This window comes from Lepus europaeus, unplaced genomic scaffold (genome assembly GCF_033115175.1).
Source record: "Lepus europaeus isolate LE1 unplaced genomic scaffold, mLepTim1.pri SCAFFOLD_92, whole genome shotgun sequence".
Taxonomy (NCBI): domain Eukaryota; kingdom Metazoa; phylum Chordata; class Mammalia; order Lagomorpha; family Leporidae; genus Lepus; species Lepus europaeus.
This window is the reverse complement of record NW_026909617.1, coordinates 152,931-163,952: the sequence shown is the minus strand read 5'-3', so window position 1 is coordinate 163,952 and position 11,022 is coordinate 152,931. Positions and strand designations below refer to the sequence as shown.

Genomic DNA, 11,022 nt, shown 5'->3' with positions numbered 1-11,022 from the left:
CTGTGATGGGTGTGGCCAGAGAGCTCCGCTTGATTCTTTAGGTTTAAGGCTGTGCAAAAAGCGATTCACCCAGATTGTTCTCTCCCTTGCTCCTTGCTGGATTGCTCTCTCTCTCTCTTTTTTTTTTACTCATGGGAAGTAATTTGGCACAGGTGAGTGGAATTGAGGGTAGTTGAAATCTGGCCTCTGTGAGTATTCGTTTGATCCACCCCTGGGACCACACAAAGAGTTTATGCAGCCCTCATTGTGTTCTCAAGTTTCACCAAAGTTTCAAAGTTACTGAGTTTGTGAACTTGTTGGCGGCACTTTACATATGTAAAATGGCACCTGCTCTTTGTTTTGCTTGATGAGTGAAGAGATAGGTCTCTGCTTTTCCCCCCGAATGTCTCGGGTTTCTGACGTCTTTGTCTTACTTTCCGTTCGTTCCCGTGCTGGCGAGATTCTGTGGCTCGTCTCCCGCGGTTGGGTTTACACGCGGTGGGCTCCCAGTAGGTCCTCTGTGTAACATCTACTAGATCTGGAAGCGTTTCCTCTGCAGTATTATTCTTGAGTCTTTTCCTGAGGCTACAGTAATTCCACTTTTATGAAACTATTTTCTCAAACTACGGCCCACATCCTCACTATCTGCCATCTTGGCTCCACCCCCCCAGGTCTTAAATTTAAGGTTTTATTTTTTACTTTTGAACAACCAAAGAGACAAATTTTGTGGTATTTTAAAGTAATCTATTATGTTCTATTAATGCCTCTTAAGTTCTAATTTTTTAAAACAACTGAGTTTTAAAGAAGTTATGATTTGATTAAATCGGGTCTATACTTTGTCATGATGTTAAGGGATCTTATTTCAACCAGGTATTTTGAGCCTTCTTGTCATCTGTTTTTTTCAAACTTTTATTTAATGAATATAAATTTCCAGTGTACAGCTTATGTACTACAATGGCTTCCCCCTCCCATAACTTCCCTCCCACCTACAACCCTCCCCTCTCCCACTCCCTCTCCTCTTCCATTTGCATCAAGATTCATTTTCAATTCTCTTTATATACAGAAGATCAATTTAGTATAAAGATTTCAACAGTTTGCACCCACATAGAAACACAAAGTGAAACATACTGTTTGAGTACTAGTTATAGCATTAAATCACAATGTACAGCACATTAAGGACAGAGATCCCACATGAGGAGCAAGTGCACAGTGGCTCCTGTTGTTGACCCAACAAATTGACACTCTAGTTTATGGTGCCAGTAACCACCCTAGGCTGTCGTCATGAGTTGCCAAGGCTATGGAAGCCTTCCAAGTTTGCCGACTCTGATCATATTTAGACAAGGTCATAAAAGACAGAGTGAGGATAGTAACCAATGATCCTAAGAGTGGCATTTAACAGGTTTGAACAATTATACAGCATTAAGTGGGGAAGAGGACCATCAGTACACACAGGTTGGGAGTAGAGCCATTGGAGGTAGAGGTTATGATTACAAAGGAATGAGGCCCAAGTGCACTAGACAGGGTCTAGAACAAAGGACAGAGTCATTATTAGAGGAGCTAAGAAAGGTGCTGTCTAAGCTACAATTAAGTTTTCTGATTGAGAGGCAAATAGAACCTGATAGAAGGGGCTTGATAATAATCTGGTGGGCTTTAGGCCTTGTAAGTTAAGAGACCCAGACCTATCTATCTCTTCACATGGGCTATATCCTAAGGGAGGTGTGAACCTCCTAGGGGAAAGCACTCTGTTGACTTTCATTACTTGGCTGGCCTGGGAGGAGAGCTGGCCAGGTAAAGGCAGGTGGCATCTCTAACAAGAAATTTACAGTTCTGCCTGCAATGTTGCTGACCCTACTTGACCATCCCCTCAGCTGCAGTGGTCACTTTGGAAGTTGGGCTGAGTGAAGTGCTTTTCAGCTTAGAGCCAATGAGATCTGTGGCTCTGACCTGGGCATCCTTCGACTCCAGGGCAGGTCCATTTCCAGTGATCCAACTCTTGGCAGAGCTGCCAGGGCTCTTCACAAGCTGACTTCTGCTGAAGCCCAGGCTTACCACATTGAAAGCCACTGCAGTGGACTGGCCTGTTGGGTCTCCTTGAGGGCAGATCACTGTACAGATCAGCCATTAATAGGCCTGCCACCCATTGCTTCTGGTGCCTAGCTTTCTTTTCCTCCTGGTTTGTGTTAAAGCAGACCAGAGGATGCAAGTCAAGGGAGTGCCCAAGTCCCATCTCTAATCTTCGGTGGCCTGAACTACAAGTCTAGAGTCACAGGCATGTTCTGTAGTAGTTTTTCTAAGGTAGACAATGCCCATGAGAAAATTATATTCTCACTTTAAAACTTTCTTTCCCTTTGGTCTGAAAGGGAGGTTTTTTCTACTTACTGTATACTTGGCTGATGGCGAAGAGAATCTAGCTATGAGATTATTATTTAAGTTCTTATTTTGGCTATGCTATTACGGAAAAATGTTAGCCATCTCTTTTATAAGGTCTAAAGATTAAATTGTGCATCCTACAGATTCCTTCATAATAGAATTAGTTTCCTACCTTGAAGAGAATAGAGAAATGAAAGAACAAGTTGGGCTTAGAATAGAGAAATGAGGGAGCAAGTCCTAGATCGCTTGCTGACAATAGCAATATCACATGAATACTTAGCAAACCGTTTCAACCATTAGATAACAACTTAAGAAAACGTTTACCAGAAGCTCCAATGCCTTCTATAAATTTTAAGAATCATGTATTTGGAAACACCTCTTAAATATCTAACATGGTGTAGTTTGTTTAACCAGTAAACTTAAGCACAACCATATAAAATGTTTTTAGTTTCTTTCTACCAACAAGTTTAAAACATATGATACACAGATTCAGGTCACACAAATTAAAATGTATCTATGATTGATTTTAGCAACTTAAATTTATTGACAATCTTATATATAAGCCATTTAAAATAAAACTCTTAATAATATTTTTATAATAATTTTAATTATTTTATAATAATTTTAATAATAAAATTTCCCCATGTGGACATACACATATAACATAGCATAATAGACCAATATAGCAATTTTAATAATAGCTTTTAAAATCTTTAACTCTTTTTGTGGATTGCCAACTGATTTGAATTGCTTTTTGTTTTTAATAACCTCAGTTAACCATACTTTCTCTCAGTTGGTACTGTTCATACATTATTGGCTTCATCTGTTTACAGAGCCATCCCAAAGTACTGAATGCAATAGAAGTGGCTGGAAAAAGTCCATAGGAACCTATAGGAGGACAGCTAAACACAGAACCAACAAGGCTTTAGTTTTATGAGCAGCAAATCATATATAACTGTGGATGACAAAAGACTTTAAGTCGCCATGTTTAAAATTATAAACTCATCAACCAACAAGAGGCACTTGCTTACTTCACAGTATTTTTGAAAGCACCTGTAGGATTTTACAAGTATTTAACCCTTTAGGCCTCTGGGGCTTTCTCATTAAGATAACTATCATGTCTAGTAACACAAAATCATTAGACTTTTTAATTCTAATTTCTTCTTCTTTTCTTTGGTTTGCCTCTTTCCTGTTCTTCTAAGTCTGATATTCTCCCTTCTGCTTTGTCCATTCTGTTTATAAGGCTCTCTAATGTGTTTGTCATTTGATCTATTGAATTCTTCATTTCATTGTGGTTTTTTGTCACTATCACAGTTTCTTGTTCTACTAGTTGTTTCATTTCATTTTGATTCCTCCTTAATATTTCATTTTCACGAGAGAGATTTTCTATCTTGTCCATTAAGGATTTCTGTAGTTCAAGAATTTGTTTTTGAGAACTTCTTAATGTTCTTATCAATTTTTTGAGATCCGCTTCTTGCATTTCTTCTATCTCATCATCTTCATAATCTTGAATTGGGGTGTCTTTTTCATTTGGGGGCGTCATAGTGTCTTCCTTGTTCTTGTTACCTTGGATTTTGCATTTGTTGTTTGGCATGTTGGAGATATTTGGTTTCTTCACTGTGGTTTTTTTTCTTGTTACACTATGGCTCTATATTAAGTGGACTGTCTGCTTTCGGTGGAGCCTTAGAGGCTTGAGATGAGTGTGGACTGAGAGCTGTGTTTGGTTCCTCAGGGTTGAGGGTGTGTCAAAGATGACACTCCCAGGTTAGGTGTGGTAAATCTCTTCTTTCTTTCTTTTTTTGATTCAAAAGGGAAGTAATTCCACACAGCTGAACGTAATTGGAGGTAGTTAGCAGGCAAATGATACACCCACAGGAGCCAGAGATTGGAAGCTCTTTCCCAAGGACCACACAGGGAATCTCTGCTGCCCTCAGTGTGGGCACCAGTTCTCCTACAGTCTCCCACTGGGTTGCCAAGTTATATCCTAATCTCCTGTTATTTCACCCCTCCCCCCAGAGTCAGGTTTTTCTGCTAGGCTCAGGGCCGGTGCAGACCTGAGGTCGCCCTGCTTATGACGTATGTCAAAATGGCGCCTGCTCTTTGTCTTGCTCGCCTTTGAGGGGTGAGCGGAGAGAAAGAAACTTGTGTCCGTATTGGTCACTTTTTTTTTTCCTCTCTCTCTTCTAGTTAGCCTGGTGAACTTTTCCCCACAGAGTTCCAAGCCTCGTTCCCTCTAGTCTCCTCTTTCTGCTTTCCCGCTGGTGTCTCGAGCTATTGAGGTTCGGCTCACCTCGCGTTCCAGCGCTGGTGTGTTGAGTCTGCCGCTGGTGTCCTGAACTTGGGCTCCCACGCTCTCCACGCAGGTCCACTGTGAATCACTAGTTCCGGAAGAGTTTCCTCTGCTGTTTCTTCCCCTACTCTTCCTTGACCCTGCAGTATCTCCACTTTTATTAACCTGTGTCTCCCCCGGACTAATAGTGTGCTCCCTGCCTATTCCGCCATCTTGCCGCTCTCCTTTCTTGTCATCTTTTACAGGCATTCAAAAAAATCAAAGTTCCAAAGAATTTGAACTTTGATATTTCCAGTTGGGTTCCTGGAAGTGTCAAAGGATATATGTCTCTCATCTTGGCGAGACACCAGCTAATTAATCAGGCTATTTGGGTTACATTACAGATACTGTTAAAATGTGAAGTCGTGCTAAATTTGTTTTGATAATATAAAATAAAATGCCACTGATACAAATGTCTGAAAGTTAAAAAGTCTAATGATCATGTGTTACTAGACAATCTTGTGTTACTCTTAATGAGAAAGGCCCAGAGGCCAAAAAGAATTAAATGTTTTGTAAAATCCTACAGGTGCTTTTAAAAATACTGTGTGAAGTATGCAAATGCTCTTGTTGGTTAATGAGTTTATCATTTTAAACATAGCTATTTAAAGTCTTTACTCATCCACAGTTTTGTATATCAGATTTGCTGCTCTAAACTAAAATATTGTTGGTTCTGTGTTTAGCTGCCCTCCTATAGGTTCTGATGGACTTTTTCCAGCCACTTCTATTGAATTCAGTAGTTTTGAATTGTTGTGTAAACAGATGAAGTCAATAATGCACTACAGGTTCCAACTGGAAGAAAGTATAGTTAATCAAGTTTTCAAGAACAGAAAGTAATTTTAATTGGTTGGTAATAAAAAAAAAGCTAAAGATTTTAGGAAACTATTACTAAAACTGCTTTATGGTTCTATCTTGTATGTTGTGTTATGTGTGTATTCATATTGTATGTCTACATGGGAAAATTTACTTTGAGCTCTGTCTTAATTGGTTTATCAAGGAAGGATTGCTCATAAATTTAATAGCTAAAATTAATTGAAGATACATTTGATTCATCTGACCTGAATCTCTTTGTCAGATGCTTTAAATTTGTTGATAGAAAGGAACTAAAAAATGTTTTATGTTTCTGTTTGTTGTTTAAACAAGCCACATCATGTTAGATATTTAAGATATATTTAAATACATGTATTCTTAAAATTTATAGAAGGCATTGGACCTACAGTAAATATTTTATAGGCTATTATTTAATGGTTAAAACCACTTGTTAATATTCCATTTGACATTGTCAGTGGGCATTCAGGCAAGCCTGACTTGCTCCCACATTTCTCTATTCTCTTTAAGATGGGACACTGACTCTGTCCTGAGGGATTCCTCAGGATGTAGTTTGATTTTTAGATCTTATGAAAGGAGTGACTAACATGTTCTGTGTAACAGCATAGCCAAAATGAGAGCTTAAATCATAATTTCATGGCTGGACTTACTTCACCATGGGATCCCAAATTCCCTTGGGCTAGATGGTGAAAGTGGCATCTTAAGTTTAAAAGTGACTGTATTTGATTGCATTAAGTTTTAAGTTGGTCATGTAGGAGGCACTAATTGTTAAAGTGATCACATCAAAAGAATTAATATAATTAAAGAGGAGTAAATGCTTTAACATGGGAAGCAGTCCATACAGCAGACTCATAGAATGGCAATTGCTCTAAGTAACGCTCAGTGACCTCAGAGTCATCCCTAAAGGCATTCTGATCTGGCTAAAAAGCCCACAAGAGCATTTCAGGCATGGAAAGTCAGGACACTTGTGCGAAAAGGTGTACCTGCAGGGAGAGTCTCCCTGGGTGAGACTCCTGTGGAAAGAAGTGGTCATCAAAGAAGGATGTACTCTCTTCAAAGGGAGAACTTTCACTTTGCTTACGTCCTTCTCTAAATATTGACTGAGTTTGTGGATTCAGAAGGCTTCCATAGCCTAGACAGCTCATGTCAAGAGCCTTGGGTGATCACTGACATCACACAAAAGAGTGTGAATTGTTAAATTAACCATAGGAGTCACTGTGCACTAACTTCCCATGCAGGACCTCAAGACTATGCTTAAAAAAACAGAGGGGAGAGTATGATACCCCCACTATGAGTGTATTAACTTTGCTCCTTTCACCATAAAGTTCTTATAGGTCTCACCCCCTGGAGAGCCACCAGCATTGAAATGCTGGAGACCTCTCACAGGTGCAACCCAATTGCCTCTGGTTTGATGGAGGGACCCAACCACCCAACAATGGAAGGGGCCTGATCCCCTCATAATGATGGGCAAAGGTTTTGCTTGTGTTTTCCAGAGATCACTCTGCAGCCTGTGTGGATAGCAGCCTGAAATGCCAAACCCTGGACCCAGTCTCTGAAAGCTCACCCTCTGACAAGCCAACTTCAGCGCCTTTCCCTGAACAAGCCATTCACAGAAAGATCCTCTTCAGATCAGCTACAGCTTAAATGAAAGGGACCTTACCAGGTGCTACTGAACATGACTACCTCAGTAAAATTAGGATTAAATGTCTACCTCTCAAGTCCTAACAGGTGTACTCAAAAGACATGCCTGATTATTCCTGTAAGCCAGAGATCTTAAGCAAAAAGAAAAGTAAAGCCTTTGCTTTCCTCACATCAAGAGTGCTGCACCTGAAGGCAGGCATGGTGTACCTGCCTCTTTTGATTCTCTGTTATTAATAATAAAACTCCTAATGTGTTCTTCTATTATAATTCTCTATACTCAAGCTAAATGGGTTTATAATGTATCACCACCCACTATCTGGGAGTCTGTAGGATGTGGTCTTTTCATCTTAAAGGGGCACTCCACTTACAATTGGTCATGTTCCAGTTTTGCTCATACTAATTAACAAACTTACATGTTCCAGAACTCAACAACTTCTGGGAGTAACTGACCATGCAGGGGACACAGACATTGGTAGTGACCAAGATTGCTCCAGCTCACAAAGAGAATTTGTTAAATGAGATAGGCAGAGACTTCCAGACCCAGGACAGGCAGGGCCTGCACTACATCCTTCATAAACAGGAAGCAGCTATAGAAGATGTGATGATTCTACACCCTTCAACATCCCTAGGATTAAGGGAATGGAGTCTCTGAAGGGGGAATGATGCAGGCAGTCATACATCATTAGACTTGAGAGCTGAAAGGCTATGACTTCATCACACTTTCCCCATGCCCCCTGCATGATCCCATGCCCCTGCTTTCCCATATCTGTGCACCCGCCTGCCAATTACAAAGGCCTGAAACATGGTGGGCCTGATCTTTTTCCCTTTGCCCTTCTTTTCCTCCCTGCCCTTAATTCCCATGGTAGACATTCTTCAATTTAATTTAAAGCTTATTATGGGTTGCAGCTTGTTGCCGTGCCACGCTAAGCAGAGTCACACTTGCCCTAAAACAAAGGGAGGAGATGTGGGTGATCCTGTGAGACTTTCTGCCTAGCCCATGTGGCTAGCCTGACTGATGGTGGGAGGTGGGAGCCTCAGGCACATTTCCTCCCACCCCCACCTTCTGCCAATTAGGTAAACTGTTGCTGGGAGTGGTCCAGGCCCACCTTGAAAGCTACCCTAACTATGAGACCTTTAAGGTAATTGGAGATGCATATTGGTGCCAGTGTTGGTTCTATCCTATAGAGTTAGGGTTGCCCTGAATTAGTTATGCCCCTTCTGCCTGCCCTTTGAAAGTGTACATGGTCATTAGTAAAGGTGGACATGTTCACTGAAGCCTGTCCCTGGTGCTTTCTGTGGAAGAACACCATTGCCTCACTCTCCCCAATGGTGGGGCCTCACAGGACAAGTCCACAGCTCTTGGCCTGCTCCCTGCTTGGTATGGACCCTACTGAATTTCCAGACTCTCCTTTCTCCTTTAGATAAAGCCCTCACTCTCCTATGTGTTTCTCTCACTGAATAAAAGCTTAAAAACTCAGCTTATCATCTGGTCTATTTGAGCCAGTATTCAGAATTTTTCTCTGAATTCATGGCAAGAACCCACACAGATTATTAATTTCAGAAATATTAATAAGTGCTGAAGTCTTAGGGCCAAATTATGGAGTCTTTTATTTCTAAAAGCCTATGGCTGCACAGGGGCCTGTGCTCTCCAAATCATACTGCCCTGATAGAGCTCAAGGGTAAGCTTCAAAAGGCCAAAACCATATCTTGTTGAAGTTAATTACAAAGCCAAGCATTTGTTACAGGAGCTAGAGCAAGCAACATTATGCTTATTTCAGGGGCATTAACCAGTTTCCCAGTACTTAGTGTAAATAAACTTACAAAAAACCTTTCACAAGACTAGTTTTTGAGTAGCTACCATTTGCGGGACTGGTTACAAAAAAATAAGAGGAAAATCAGGGACAAAATGGAGTGACTCTGGTCAGGCCATAGCTCATTTGCACTTGAAAATCAGTAAAATGTAGCCCAAGGTTCTGCAGCTCCTCCTGCATGGACCCAGAGGCCCCTCTGACTTTGACCACCTTGACCTCAGCATAACCCCAGCAGGGCTCCCCATTCTCTGTTACAGGAAACTGGGTTGCCAGCGTCACTGCAGAGAACAAGAACAGTCCCACAGTGACAGAGGTGGAGCCTGGAGCTGGAGTCTCTACAAGCGGCAAGGACCCATGGCAGTGTGGCCAGGAGTTCCCCAGGTCTCACAGAGGACAGTGAGTATGCCTCTGGTGGACTTCTTGTTGCAGGCAGAGGATTGTTCACCTGCAATCCTCACTTCAGGACTGGTTACTATGTGAATCATGCTGGCTGTGAGGCCTTAGCCCCATGCAAAACTTGGCTCATCCCTTGGCTGCCTAGAATTAATCTCAGACATGGCCAAGCAGACTCCACAGCACTGCTCAGTGCATGGCATGGCCTCTGTCAGTGAGGATAGTGTCAACATAAAGAAGCCACACCACTGCCCCTGAGCCAAGCACCCAAATCACTTGTCTGTCCCAATGTCTGAACACCAGCCTGTTTTCAAAATCAATTTCATTGTGACAGGATGAAGAAGTCAATAAAACTGGAGAAAAAGATTCTACACACTTTTCAAAAGATAAAGAGGAAGAATACATCTGGACTAATCCATAATGCAAACATTATACAACTGCAATGATTGAAGAAATCAAATTTCCACATGAGCAATAATATAAAAAATCAAACTAAATTTTGAAACAGGATATTCTTCAATAGGTGAATGTATGAGTAAACTGTGTTGTGTCTGAGAGACCTCAGCCTGGATGAATGCGCAGCTATTTTAGAATAGGCCTCCATCTTGTAATTCAGGCCTGACCGAGCCCTGAACCCTGAAGCTCATGAAAGAAAAAATAAATAAATGAACTCCCCTTGCAATAAACCCCACCTAGCAACAGCCAATCAGCAGCTAGCAGGGAGATACCTAAAGTTTCAGGTGTCTTTTCAGGCACTTAAGGTAATTGATAATATCCTGAGACCCTGCAGTTTGGCAAGTACACCATAGTGGCTCTGACCCTATACTTTAGCCAATCATTTTTTTTTTACTTTTTGACAGGCAGAGTGGACAGTGAGAGACAGAGAGAAAGGTCTTCCTTTGCTGTTGGTTCACCCTCCAATGGCCGCTGTGGCTGGCACGCTGCAGCCGGCGCACCATGCTGTTCCAAAGGTGCCAGCCTGAGTAGTAGTTTTACCATTAATTCACATAGTACAACACACTGAGGACAGAGATCCTACCTGGGAAGCAGGTGTACAGTGATTCCCATTGTGGATTTAACAATTGACAGTCAGTAATCACCCAAGGCTCTTATCTTGAGTTGCCGAGGCTATGGAAGCCTCTTGAGTTCACAAATTCCAACCTTATTTAGATAAAGCCATAATCAAAGTGGAAGTTCTCTCCTCCCTTCAGAGAAAGATATCTCCTTTGATGGCCCGTTCTTTCTGCTGGGATCTCACTCACAGAGATCTTTCATTTAGCAACCTGGTTATTTTTAAAGTAACAAGCTGATATAAGTGCATATGAAAATGCAAAGAATCTAGGATAGCCAAAATAACTGAAAAAATAATAAAATCAAAGGGATGATGATTTTTAAGTGTTATAAATTTATACTAATCTAAAGTATGCTGTTGTCATACAGAAAGCCAGACAGATGAATGGAACACAAAAGAGGTTCCAGAGAAGATCCAAACACAGTGAACAGGTTTTCTACAGAGGCACTATCACAGTGCAGGGGAGAAAGTATAGCCTTTTCAACACATGCTGTTAGCACAATGAGATACTAATTTCCAATAAAATAGCTTCTATTTACAAAATTGAAAAGAAAATATGCCACAGATCTAACTGTAGTACTGAAAACTACAATACTTCCAGA

At 41.1% G+C, this 11,022-nt stretch overlaps 1 long non-coding RNA gene across 1 annotated transcript; it reads left to right on the top strand.

The window, feature by feature from the left end:
* Nucleotides 1–6,777: 6,777 nt before the first annotated feature.
* LOC133755734 (uncharacterized) lies at nucleotides 6,778–10,203 on the top strand. The gene is made up of 3 exons (XR_009865471.1): nucleotides 6,778–7,166; nucleotides 9,213–9,351; nucleotides 9,683–10,203. It is a non-coding gene; the product is annotated as an uncharacterized LOC133755734 (long non-coding RNA).
* Nucleotides 10,204–11,022: the final 819 nt, after the last annotated feature.